This window comes from Gossypium hirsutum, chromosome D06 (assembly GCF_007990345.1).
Source record: "Gossypium hirsutum isolate 1008001.06 chromosome D06, Gossypium_hirsutum_v2.1, whole genome shotgun sequence".
NCBI classification, from domain to species: domain Eukaryota; kingdom Viridiplantae; phylum Streptophyta; class Magnoliopsida; order Malvales; family Malvaceae; genus Gossypium; species Gossypium hirsutum.
The window spans coordinates 46,033,153-46,046,739 of NC_053442.1; the positions used below are offsets into that span (position 1 = coordinate 46,033,153).

Here is a 13,587-nt window from a genome sequence, read left to right on the forward strand (position 1 = left end):
GTAAACCTAGTTGTTTCTCCACTTTCATACGAAACTCTTTGAATTTATCAAAGGTTTCACTCTTACAGTGCATTAGTTACACATACCCATATCTAGAATAATCATCAATAAAGGTTACATAATACTCGTAATTACCTTTCGCACTAACGCTCATGAGCCCACATATGTCAATGTACACAAGTTCTAAGGGTTTCACGGCCCTCGTTCCTTTTGCATTAAAAGATCACTTAGTCATCTTACCTTCCAGGCAAGATTCACGTCGTAGAAAATCAAATTCTTTAAGCGAACTTAAAGTGTCATGTTTCACAAGTCTAGGGATTCTTTCTTGGTTAATATGACCAAGTCTCAAATGCCAAAGGTATGTCTCATAGAGTGAGAAGCTTTAAGTCTTTTATTCAAAATTTTAGTCAATAGAGATTATTTAACATCTATCCATTACAGATAAGTGTACGATTTCTATATATTGCTATAATATTATTAAAAGTCACAGTCAAACTGTCTTTATATAAACATGCAATAAAAATCAAGTTTCTTTTCAAACTTGGTACACAGAAAATGACTTCCAAAATAATCTTCCTAAAATTATCAATATAAATATGTACATCTCCCATTGCTTCAACTACCACAGTTGTCTCGTTTTTTGTCTGCAACTATAGACTCTTATCTCTAAACGAGCTTTTATCATAAAGAGTTTCATACATTTGCCTTTGGTGGCCAGGTATTGCTTCCACTCTTTACAGTTTTCCTTGAAGTGTTCTTTCTTACTGCAGAAGAAGTATTTAGACTAAGGGCCAGTTCTTCATTGCTTTTGAAAAGTGCTTTTGAGAAGTGCTTTTAAGAAGTGCTTTTCAGAAGTGCTTTTGAGAAATTTGAGTGTTTGGCATTGCTGTCAAAAAGTGCTTTTGAAGAATAAAATGTCTATTTTAGACATGAGATCATAAAGTAACAAATATGTATTTAAATAGTGTTCAAATTAGTTAATATTATGATATTTTAGCAAAAATATAAAAAAATAATTTATTATAACTTATTCTTAATATTTTAATATTAATTTCAAATATTTGTAAGTAATTAATATTAATTATTTATAAAATTTAATTAGAATATATAAACTATATTTAAATATTTAAATATAAAAATTAAATATTTGTAATTAGATATTGACACGATTGTATTATTATTTATTTTTAATTAATTAAACACCTATCAATTTCGTTCCAACTGTCAGTGTATTGTAATGTTATAATGTTTTTGTTCTAACATATGACAATGCACATTGTTTGTCATATTTTTGTTCCGATTTAATGCACACTACTATTTTAGTGTAATGTTTGCCAATAATTGTTTCAAAATGGTATGAACTTTGGACCAAAAGAAAAAAAAGTTATATAAACAACAATTCAATAGAAAGCCGACAAAATTAATTGAAGTTGGTTCGATGCGGTTAATTATTTTAACAGAAAAAAGCTCAATTCAACTAACGGTTTAGTTAATTATAATTCAATTTACAATGGATCGAACTAACTATTTCATTACCCCTTAGATTAAATGTTTGAGAATATAAAACAAAATACTTAGAATTATAAAAGCAAACATAGTTTCAATTGAACAGTTTAGCATGTATTGCATTTCATTTAAAGGTTCAGCTAAAATCTTTAAACAGAATCAGACCTATAGTAATAAAACTAGTACATACCCTGATGTAAAAAAGTACAAGAGAAACAGAAGAGCAAATTTCAGTACACTCAGATGTTGAACATATTTTGAATAGACCAACAAAATCAGCTATCCACTGTAACATACTTGAGAACTCTATAGCGAGTTGATACACATAAAGCATGAAAATGCTGAAGCCTGCATAAAACTTGAGAGCCTTCCACAACCTTAACAAAAAAGAAACAGAACATAAGCTACTAAAAACATTAACCAATGATAAAATCAAATTCATTGACAAAGAAAATGAAATAGAACAATGTACAAAGAGTCAAGAAGCAATCACCTGAATAGTCCTAGAAAATTGCTAGTCAAAGACCAATCCACTAGCATTAATACTAGAAAATTGCTAGTCAAACAGGAAGCAACTTTAAGATGGGAACCTTTCATGAAATAAACATTGGGTTAAGAATCTAAGCAAGCATTAATACTTTGGGTTAAGAATCGTCAACAGCAAGCAACAGCTATAGACATTTTCTAAAACAAGGAACTCAAACATAAATATGGTCTGAGTTACACATGATATCACCTTTCAAAGTTCAAGCCATGCTTTCCAATCTCTTTGTCCCACTTAACTGAATTAATCATACTTTTTTCCTACTAAAATTAAAAAAAATCCAAAAAATACAGCAGTTGCAACTTAGGAGTGAACAGTTCTTTTATATGTTAACTTAGGAGTAATGACCACTTGTAACTTGACACAGTGGCTACTTAGCTGACACCAAAGAGAGCAATTATATACATATAATTACTTATTAAAAGAGGAAAACACCTGTATGTTCTTCATTACAACTAAAAGCCAACTGCCTGCATCTATTTGCTCAGCGCAGAGCCTCACACTCTCCACCAAAGTTCACATAATTCACCGACATCAAATGCTAGCATCTGAGAATATCATATTCTACCTGGTAACAAATTTACAAACAGAAGGCTGTGAGGCAAGCTCCGTAGAGAGAAGAATGGCTCTTGATTAAATGTTTTAAGTATAAATCAAGCTTTAGTAGAGAAAAGCCAAAACTTATGTTAAAAAATGGAACAGGAATATACCCCAATGGGCACTTACTGCAATTAGATTCTTTTACCAAAACAAAGAAATATACCATGTTTAGCTATTCATAAGTTCTCCAACTAAGTTCCAAACATTAAACAAGTTCATCTATTCTCAAATCCAAGCAATCACGTTGATCAAATCAATTGTTATATTAGATAAGAATTAATTCCAAAAGCATCTTACTAACTACTTCCAAACCACAAAGCAAAAACACCAAAAATGGAAAGAACCAATCAGGTTTTCATTACTTAAATATCATTATTAATAAATAAAACTCTTTGCTTCTTCTTGATTTTTCTCTCGATTCTCGAATGCAAAGAATGCAACAAGTAGAACCAATTCCATATTTTACTAAAAGAAGAAAAGGGACTTCAGCCTTTAATATAATCAAACAGATCTAAGAACAATTACATAAACTGAGCAAAGTTGGAATCTGCACATTCAATCTATTTGATTTTTCTAAGAAGAAAGGCCTTGCTGGTTATCAATTTGAAAGTACTTCACAGCATTTTCAAATCAAACCTTCCCCTTTAGCTTGGATACGAATCTGATTCATTGCAAAATCCAACCGTCGAATGTGATTTTATGATCATTTATATAATTAATTTTCAGTATCAAAATATCAACAATAGATTGGAGATCTTGAATTCTAGTAATTAGTAATGTTTCTTATCGTAAAGCTAAACCCTAGAAACAATTAAAAAGAACATCATCAAAACTTTTAAATACAAAAGATACAGAAAATTCACCAACGATATGGAATTTGGATACGAATTTTGATTTAGCCTATATTTCTTCTATTTTTATCAACTAAAATAGTTTGGAATAATTACAAAGCGGTAAAGCAAAAGAGGCAGAGCAAAGCAGCAGTAGAGGAACAAAGCAGTAAAGCAAAACAGGCACAAAAGCCAGAATTTTCCCTCTTTTTTTCTGTTGGAAGAGTTACTTACCTGCGGAAGAGGAACTAAAAAGCAACTAAAAACAAATCATAATTAATAATTAAAGAGAAGAAGAAGAAAACAAACTTGCTTGTGGAAGAGGAACAAAGAACAGAAAAGAGCTTTCACAGCGAAAATGTGAAAAAATGGGTATAGAGCTTTCACAGCAGAGGAAAGGACGTTTTTCCAAGGGGGAGAAATAGGTTAATTTGGTCTTTTATTAGCCAAAAGCACTTTCAGTGTTTTAGATGGTAAAATTTTTAGCTTCTTCATCTGGAAAAAATGACGTTTCAGATGGTGATTTTTTTGAGAAAATGGAGGCTGTTCTTCATTCCTTTTAAGAAAAAAGGACTTTTTATAGCAAAAGTACTTTTACAACGCAATAGAGAACGGAGCCTAAGATAAGTCTTTAGGCTTCCTGTTTATCTTCTTTTCCACTTATTGTGGCACAAAAACTTTAGCCTTGCTTTTCTTAGCGTGCTTTCCCTTCCCTTTTAAGGAAGAAGCGATAGCTATGTTTGCTTCTGCTCTTCGAATTGGTTGACTGTCATTCAATATCAACTCATAGGACTGTAACTCATTCATGAGTTGTGTAAGCATCAATGTCTTGTTTCTAAGGTTATATGTGGCCCGAAAGTCAGCAAAATCCTTGGATAAGCTTTTGAACACCATCTAAATCTGTGTTCTGGTCCAAATTGGCCTCATTATCTACAGTCTCAACAAAGTTTCCCATAAGAGTAATCATATGGTCTTTGACCAGAATATTGAGCTTTTGCTAGGCATTCATTAAACTAGTAACAGTCGACTATCAAGCCAAGGCAACTTTACCTCCTCCAAACATGTCGTCTAGTTTTTTTAGAATTGCTTTGGTAGTCTTACAACTCTCCAGTTTCTTACAAAGGGTGTTGATAACGCTTGCTAGCATATAGCAACGAGTTATCTCATCAGAATCCTCCTAGCGTTTTCTAGTCTCAGCTTGAGTAGCCGGAGGGCACTTATTATCAATAATTGTTTTAATTTTCTCACATCTTAGGACAATCATTAGGTTCCTTTTCCATTCCGTATAGTTATTTTTGTTCAGTTTGTTCTTAATGACTATATTTAATAAGAGAGTAGGTTACATTTACGAACTAAAAATAAAACATTTGTTCATTAATATCTTTGTATTAAGAAAATATTTAAAAATGTTTTGCAACATTACGATATGAATTGGGATGATGCATGTGTCTAACATTAAACCTCGAAAACATTTGTAAGTAGTTGCAACGATAATTCCTACACTCATTGAATCAAGCCATCGTGGGGTGATCATAACCAACTATTAAGAACATAGATTTCAATCCAATAAGTACATGGACCTAATTCCTTAAGCATTCACACATACTAATAATCGTGTAACATTTGACCATCACACTAATTAAAGTAGAGCCTCGTGGGAAGTTACTTAACTAGAAGATCTTGAGTGTATAACCATCAACTTAAAACCTATCGTATCTTGCACCACAAATGAGTCATCACAGGATAATCTCACCGAGTAATATGTTGTGACTTGTTCTCCTCTTTGAAGACAAAACTTCTTGTTATATCACATGATAATACCTACCACTAAGGTCGGTCAAACTATCATACAATTACAAGATAGTTCTACTTACTTTTAGGAAATCTCCTTAGTGAGGTCCACATGAAAATCCTATTGTGGGGTAGTTAAATTTTCATTTCATCACAAAATACCATTTATAGAAGTCATAGACCTTGCTTAGGAACCTTCTCCCACTAAATATTTTAAAAGCATGTAACATTTTTAATGTCCGGTTTCAATTTGTTGGATCTAATGCCCAGACTGTAGTATATTCATTTGTAAACTTATAATTATTTTTTGAGCAAATTAATTAATAAAAAATCCATTAATTATATTAATATACTTTGTATCATTGTCCACAAATGGTTTTTGCACACAAAGAAAAATGGAAACAAATGTTACTCATTGGTTGTCTAATGTTTAAACTAATATTGAGTGGTATTACGTGGTCGGATCGTGATACAGAAAAACAAATTGTATTAGAATATTAGCCTAAACATATCCTTAGTTTAATCGAAAATGAGCAAACCAAAGACTAATATGCTTTCTATCAAGTCCAATTGAGGAGATGCTTTCTCTTGGGCATCAAAGTGGATGACTCCTAGAAGATAGAGACATAGATGTGACTGATTGGACTGACAGTAAATTAGATTGGACCTAAGAATAATAGATCCTAAATCCATTTATGGATTTATTCACTTGTAACATTCATAGTGTGGCACACCTAAATCCCGAGTGGATAACGGACTATGTATGTGTAACTCGTACACTTTGATGTAAGTAAAAGCTTGAGCTCAAATAGATAAGGAACCGAAAGCTAGTGTGTTGGGTGTACGACTTCTGCAGTATGTAGCGTCATTCACAGCAATGAAATTCATAGCTCAAAACATGGGTAAATGATATCCTTTCATTGGCATTACATGGTTAATGAAAAGTAAACGTGGTAATTGGTGATTCATCTTTGTGATGGATGACTTGATCACTATTTGATAGTGATTTAATTTCATAAAGGAATTTGTAATGTTTACCATGAGATAAAATAGGATCATATTGGGAGAACGGATATTATCTCAAAGATATTAAAGATATCCTATAAGGGTATCACAGTTATGACAAGGTCATTGAACAATGACTAATTAAGTTGATTTCGTAATGGTATGTCGTTGGGAAGAGCTCAGTCACGATACTATAGTAGAATGAATTATGACTAAATAAGTTTATAATTAATAGGTGAAAAGCTAGAATTTAATTTTAAATCATTTGAGCCTCAATTTCATATGTACAATTGGTTTTTTCACTAGCTCATTGAAACCAAAAATGAATTGCATGGCGAATCAGATGAACATAACTGACTAGAAATTGTGAAATAGAGAAATGAAAAACATTCAGAAATGATTATGGTTTTCTCCAAAAGGGAGAAATGGAATTATTTGGAAATGAATGTGGTTTTCTCAAAATGGAAATGAAAATGAGAAATGATTCATTTGAAAATAAACATGGATTGCTAAAAAATGATCGGAAGAATGAGTTTATTGTTTTTTAGCTATTTTAAAGCCTGAAAATGAAAATAAATCATTTGATCAAACAGAACAAGTTGAATGGTGAAATATTAAATAAATTTTCTCTGAAATTTTTCCAAGGGTATAATGGTCATAATTTTACTGAAGGTAAAATTGGGATTAGAAAATTATTTAACTAAATATAATTATTAAATTTTATTTTGGGAAATAGAAAAATAGAATCAAGTTGGATCAGGTTACAAAGTATTGGTTCGAAAAGTTCAAGAAATACTCGTAATTGGACTCGATATAAAATAGGCCCAAAATCTCCTCATGAAATATAGAGAGGCGGCAACCCTAGTAGGAATACTAGGGGATTTCGTCCACCCTACTCCTACTCTAAGTATGAAGTTGTTTTTCTAGTTGAAATAAACTTCTACAATTCAACAAGGGTTGTACTTTCTCTTCCTACAAATAGATGGCACCGGTAGGGCTATTAACATACAACTTTAATATATTGTTACTCTACCGAAAAATAGAGAGAATTTATTTTCAACTATTAAATATATATTTTTAGAATAACAACTCTACCGGTTTCTATTAAATATATTTCTAGTTTTTGTGTTTGATTCGAATTCATCGAGCCCACACTCGAGGAAATTCATGGTACGAGAATAGCAGATAAGATCATTGGGTTGAAACCTGAGAACGACAAAGATCCCTTTATCCAAAAACATAGGTACAATTTTGGTCTAAAGTTTATTGCTGTAAATATCACAAACCGGGTCAGTTTTGAATTTTTTTTATTTTGCTGTGTAAGAAATCATTTTTAAACCGAATTTTTTCCAACAAAATCATAAATGATCAATATATGCATGACAAGTACATGTGGCATTCTTCCCTAAACTATAAGACATGCTTATCATACATATGCATGGACATACATTCACAATCAAATAAATATCATCATGCTTATCAAATTAAAAAAAAGCATAAAATTTAACTGACCCTAACTAGCCAAAGTTTTCATGATTCTATCCTAGAAAAAAATTAAAAAAGAATTACAAAATCCAACCAAAGCATATTTTTGGGTCTTCTATTTTGCCAATATAGACTTTACCTACGGTATCGGTTCACTTTTCCATCGTCACAATCTTTCCGCCGTAGTTTTCGTGTTGTCACCGCCTTCCACCACTGCTAGGCCGTCGCTGAAACACTGTTGTCGGTCGCCATCAGGCTGTCCTAGGTCGCCACCAAACTACCGTCAAACCACCATCACTAGCCACCGCCAAACCACCATTAAACCACCTTCGATCACCATCAAACCACCATCAACTGCCAATAGCCACCATCGTTGGTGATTTCAATCAACCTCCATCATTGGCTCTTGTCGTCAGACCATCGATAGCCTCCTATCGTTAAACCACTGGAACGACGAAAATGTGCAAGTGTACATAATTTCAATAAGTGATAAAGTGAAAAGTAAATGTCAAGTTATTGTACCCATAGGGATAGTGAAAAGAATTATTTTTTAATGCAATTTTAAAAACACTTACCAAAATCCATTTATCTCTTGACTATATCTCTATGTCAACTCAATCGATTAAATAAATTTTAATAAACAAATGTGTTAATGCACATACATACTTATGAAATTAAAATAATCTCTTGTACATATCTCTATGACAATTCAAACAATTAATTCAATATCATAAGCACATAAAAGATTACGTGAGGTAACAATGTATTTCTACCATGAAACAGTTTAATCACAATAGTCTTGCAAGTTATGCAAGGATAATGTATCGTTAGATACCGTTGCTAATTTAATCATCAACTACCTTAGATGATCAAACATACACTGATTAAGTATCGTGTCAATTAACTACAATTTCAATCCATTTAAATAATTAATTCATTAGTTACCTTAAAATTGTAATGCAAGAATAACTTAGTGATGGTTTTAATTAATCAAACATCTTACCGAGGCCTATAACAACACAAACACAATTTCAATAACTCAAGTAGACGAAATGCAATCAACCTAACACGAATTAAATTTAAGCCAAATTAATTAAATTAAACATATCAACATTACAAATATTCATAGACATGTTCATAACAACAACAATAAAATTAAAAGGGTAAGGAACAAGAATCAAATCCAGTATTTCTCCGAGGCTTGACTAGTTTTGTAACACCCCAAACCCGGCCTAGACGTTACGGTCAGATCTAGCGTGTCACATTGAAGTGTCTTTCGAAAGATTGGACTCGTTGGTAAAAGTTTGTTTCTAGGTTTAAAAACCCCGTAATTATTATTTAACAAATTATCTAGCCAAAACATTTTCCTTGTTGTCTGCTTTTGATATAAAAGGTTGATCTAAAATTGTGGAAGCTTTTGAAAACTCTAATGTTTAAATTTCGTGTCTTTAAAAATAGTAATTATTTTAAAAATTCGTCATCTCCTAAACTAGCAGTTTAAAATAAGTAAGAAAGAGCCCAATTAAAAATTTAAACAAAAATAAAGGCCTTATTACATAAACAAAACCCAACATAAACATTAAATTTAAATGAAAGCAAATGTAAAACTGCTGCAGTTGTGTGGCCACCTCTGAGTCCCTCGCAGCACCAAATCGCCTAAGACTAAGGATTACCTGCACGGTTAAAAGAAAAGAATGAGTTTATGAAACTCAGTGTGTAATCCCCTATCAGTCAATCAATATACAACAAGCACTGACAGTGTGGGCCTTAGCCCTATTCAGTAACAGTACAGTGTGGGCCTTAGCCTAATATAGTAACAATGTGGGCCTTAGCCCAATACAGTATTGGTACAGTGCAATAATGCAATCCATCCCAATCCAGCCAACACACCACTCCGTACCACCAACACACCATGTGGGTATAAAATTGACGCACCTAACCAACACACCAATATGGCAGCAAAGCTGCTAGTAAAATAAACGGCATATAGCCATCAGTAGGTCCAAAGTCGTCTTAGGCGACCCGTGCAACCTTATCAGTACGGTACACTTCCTCCAAATATAACAAACCATCCGCATGCAATATGTCGTGACATAATATCGTACGTGTATGCAAAATGTCATGCTCAATCACAGTCATACATATCGTAGAGCAAATCAGTCATAACATAAGGGCATAACGATCATTTCATCTTCTAGGAGTATAACAGTTATTTTACCCTATGGGGGTAATTCGATTATTTTACCTTATAGGGGTAATTCGGTCATTTTACCCTGTGGGGGTAATTTAGTCATTTTACCTTGTGGGGGTAATTCAGTCATTTTACCTTATGGGGATAATTCGGTCATTTTACCCTCTGGGGGTAATTCAGTTACTTTTCCTTCTAGGGGTAATTCGGTCATTTTACCTTGTGGGGGTAATTCGGTCATTTTACACTGTAGGGGTAATTCGGTCTTTTTACCTTGTGGGGGTAATTCAGTCATTTTATCTTGTGAGGGTAATTCGGTGATTTTATCCTGTGGGGTAATTTGGTCATTTATTTACCTCTTGAAAGGTCCGCAGTCGCCTCGAGCGACTTAGGTAACCTAAATGGTCATAACAATGTAAATGGGCCCAAGTAGGCCCACACACTCGTGCGGCCCGCTCAGCCCAGATTTTTCCTCGGCTATGGAGTCCATATAGCCCAATGCAGTATTTGCCTCAAATCGTGGATTAAGTCCATATGGGGCCCACAAGCCTACCGAGCCCACATGACCCATTTTTACCCAACGTGGCCCATTACGGCCCAAGCCCATGAATTTGCTCATGGAGGCCTCTACAGTCAAATGCCCATGTTTCACGGGTTAGGCTAGCCACACGAGCGATCGTACGCCTGTGTGGTCTCAAACACCGTATTTCTGGCTTTTCGGCTTTTTTCGTTCTACAGTTGAATGGGGTGTTTACACACCTGACACGATTTTTTGTACGCAAACACTCCTGATGTGAACAGCACCTGAGAACGACAATCCCATGCCAAAATAAGTCCTGACTTAAACTACTGCCATTAAGCCAACAACAAACGATCTCTAAATATATTGCTTGCCCCAACCATTCCGAAAGATGAAAAGAACTATCTTGCAGGAAAACCCCGTTCGTTACGATTTGTTATTGCCAAAACAAAATTTGACACAACGGAGAGTTAGGAACTTATCAAAAAAAATAAAAAATAAATGAAAAATTCTCCAAATCAAGTGGGGCTTGGCCCTCTTACCAAAAGACTTACCTACCGACGCAGCCAACGTTGAAAAGACAGAAGACCGTTTAAGGAAGAAATTGACAGAAAAGAGAGAATAAAGAGGAGTTTCGGCAGAAACAAGGAGAAGCAATCGCCAACAGAGAAGAGAAGAGATTTCGGCAGCAACATAAGGATATTGAAGTCAATACAAAACGAAACAAAAGATGTGGGTAAAAAAAGACGACAAAATTCGGCTATAGAGGCATAGGACAAAAAAAACAAAAAGGAAATATGGTAGAGGAGGAAGAGAGTAACATCAGACTTGTTGGAGGGATTCTGGGAAAAAAATGAAACCGAATTTGGGGAAAGAATTATTTAAAATCAGATATTCCCACACTCCCACATTTTCTCCTAAAATCTCTCGAAATATCCCTCCTCATTTCTCTCTATGACCAGTTCAAACTCCATTTAGCAGTATTTCAATCCAACTCTACCACCCACACGAATTAGGCAGCAAAATAATTACTCCCTTTTTTTATGTGCCACCACTCGAACCTTAGACCCCATGTACACTCCACATGCCCCTTACCACTAGACCAACAACTCCTTTGTATCATATTTTAACCACAATACTTTAAGAACCTACTATTTAGATCCAAGAATTTTATTCACTTAAAATAAAAACTTTTTGTATAAGCCAATGCTTGAAACCCTGACTTCTCAGACACTTCCAAACACTCCTAAATCTCTTAACCACTATGTCACTTTTATGTCACTTTCTTGCACAACAAAATATTTATATGCAGTCCCCTATTTGTTCCCTTGTTCAAAACCTATTTCTTCTAGGCCCAAAATTTAGGGTGTTACAAGTTTGCTCCACTACTCCTTCTCCGCTTGTTCTTGTTGAACCGAGGCTTCCATTAACACTTGAATGTTGCTCCAAATGGTGGTTGAAGGACTCTTTTTCAAGAGGTGAAATCAACAAGGGAATGGGGAAGAAAAATAAAGAACAATGAAGAGAGAAAAGTGAGAGAGAAGTGAAGAATGAAAGGTTTTGATATGTGTTTGAAGTGAGTAGCCAAGGGCATATTTATAGGTTGAGAAGGCTGCTAAAAATAGAAAAAATCAGCAGCCATAGAGTCCCCCCATGGCCTCCACAGATGTGGCAAGTTTGAATGTTTCAAACTTGCTATTTTAAGGTAGGGGCAAATCTAGAAAGGCATAAATAGTGGAGGGTTTGAATGCAAATTAAAGGAGTCTTCAAGGGCTATTTTGCAAGCCGAATAATCATCCAAATAATCTGGTTGGGTCAGCATGTGGGACAGCTTTGGGCTGCTCAGTGCTCAGTTGGATCGATTTTCTCGGTTTAGCTCAACTAGACCCCTTTTCATAATTAATTAACAATAATATATTTAACCAAAATTAAATTGGATTAAAAATTAAATTAATTATATTATGAATTAATATTCATAATTTGGACTGTCTTCGGTTGAAAAATTAATTCGCCTCGATAATTCAAAATGGCTTCTCGGTTTTGTGCTTTTAGTAGTGTCTGCCGAGCTATTTTTCGCCCTTTGTGCGAATATATTGAAAATGATCAAAATTTATTATAAAATAATTAAAATTCAACATGTTAATAATTTAAGTACAATTTAATTATTTTATAATTATTATATATTTTTCGACAAGAATTTTACCAAAACTGCATGAATTTGAGTTAAAAAGGGCATGAAAAAGTGTATATATTTTCATGTTTCCACACCCCCAAACTTAATTCATTGCTCATCCCGAGTAATGCACAAATTGAAAAGAATTTTTCGGAAACACCTTTGAAAATTTCTTTCAAAACAACGTTCTTCCCAGAATTATGAAATTGGTATACTTATGCTCAAGAACAAGAATTTTGAGATTTACACTACTTAAGTATACATATCAATCAAATTAATCTCAATTATTCTTATGATAGCAAAAATAGACTAAATGCTTCCTAATAAAGACATGTTAAATCCTTACCAATTTGATTTTATTCCCTTATTCAAGGTTAAGCTGCAATCATTAAGTTTAACTTATGCTTTCATATGTTGAACATAGCAATTTCTCTCCAATAATGTAGGTAGCATAGAAACTTGAATCAGTAGGTCTTTAAAAAGACTGTAACGTGGCTAAGCTAGGGGTAGGTAAAAGATAGATAAATTTAGGCTAAAAACCCTAGACTCAGCTTGAATTGGACCTTCGGAATAATTACCTTCAATACACCAACTTACTTTGCTTCTACATGCTCTTTTGCACATCTATTTTCTTTCAAGTACATATGTTCTTTCTTTTCTTTTCTCTTCTTTTTTCACGAGCATTTTGTTGTCTGTACTACAATATTTTGAACATTTGATACTTCTTTTCAACTCCCCCAAACTTATTTTCAAAAAATATTTTGAATAGTACTAAGTCTAGTGCTTGGGACAATTTAAAGATAATTAAGAGAAAAAGTGATGGCCAAATATTGCTGGGGTTCAAATAAAATTAGGCCATGTAGTCTCAAAGTTGGGTTTCAAACGATAAAAATTCATCAAGGTTGGCTTGAAAGACTCAAACAGTCCAAACAAAAGATGACTAAA

General features: G+C 33.6%; 1 long non-coding RNA gene across 2 annotated transcripts; it reads right to left on the bottom strand.

Annotated features, from left to right (window-relative positions):
* Positions 1–1,551: 1,551 nt before the first annotated feature.
* Positions 1,552–3,774, bottom strand: LOC107900385 (uncharacterized). Of its 2 annotated transcripts, XR_005914862.1 has the most exons (4): positions 3,715–3,774; positions 2,486–2,618; positions 2,000–2,096; positions 1,552–1,883 (listed from the first exon to the last, which is right to left on the bottom strand). It is a non-coding gene; the product is annotated as an uncharacterized lncRNA (long non-coding RNA). The 2 variants fall into 2 exon arrangements; XR_001684922.2 differs by lacking the exons at positions 2,486–2,618; positions 3,715–3,774 and adding an exon at positions 2,243–2,465.
* Between the last annotated feature and the right edge of the window lie 9,813 nt (positions 3,775–13,587).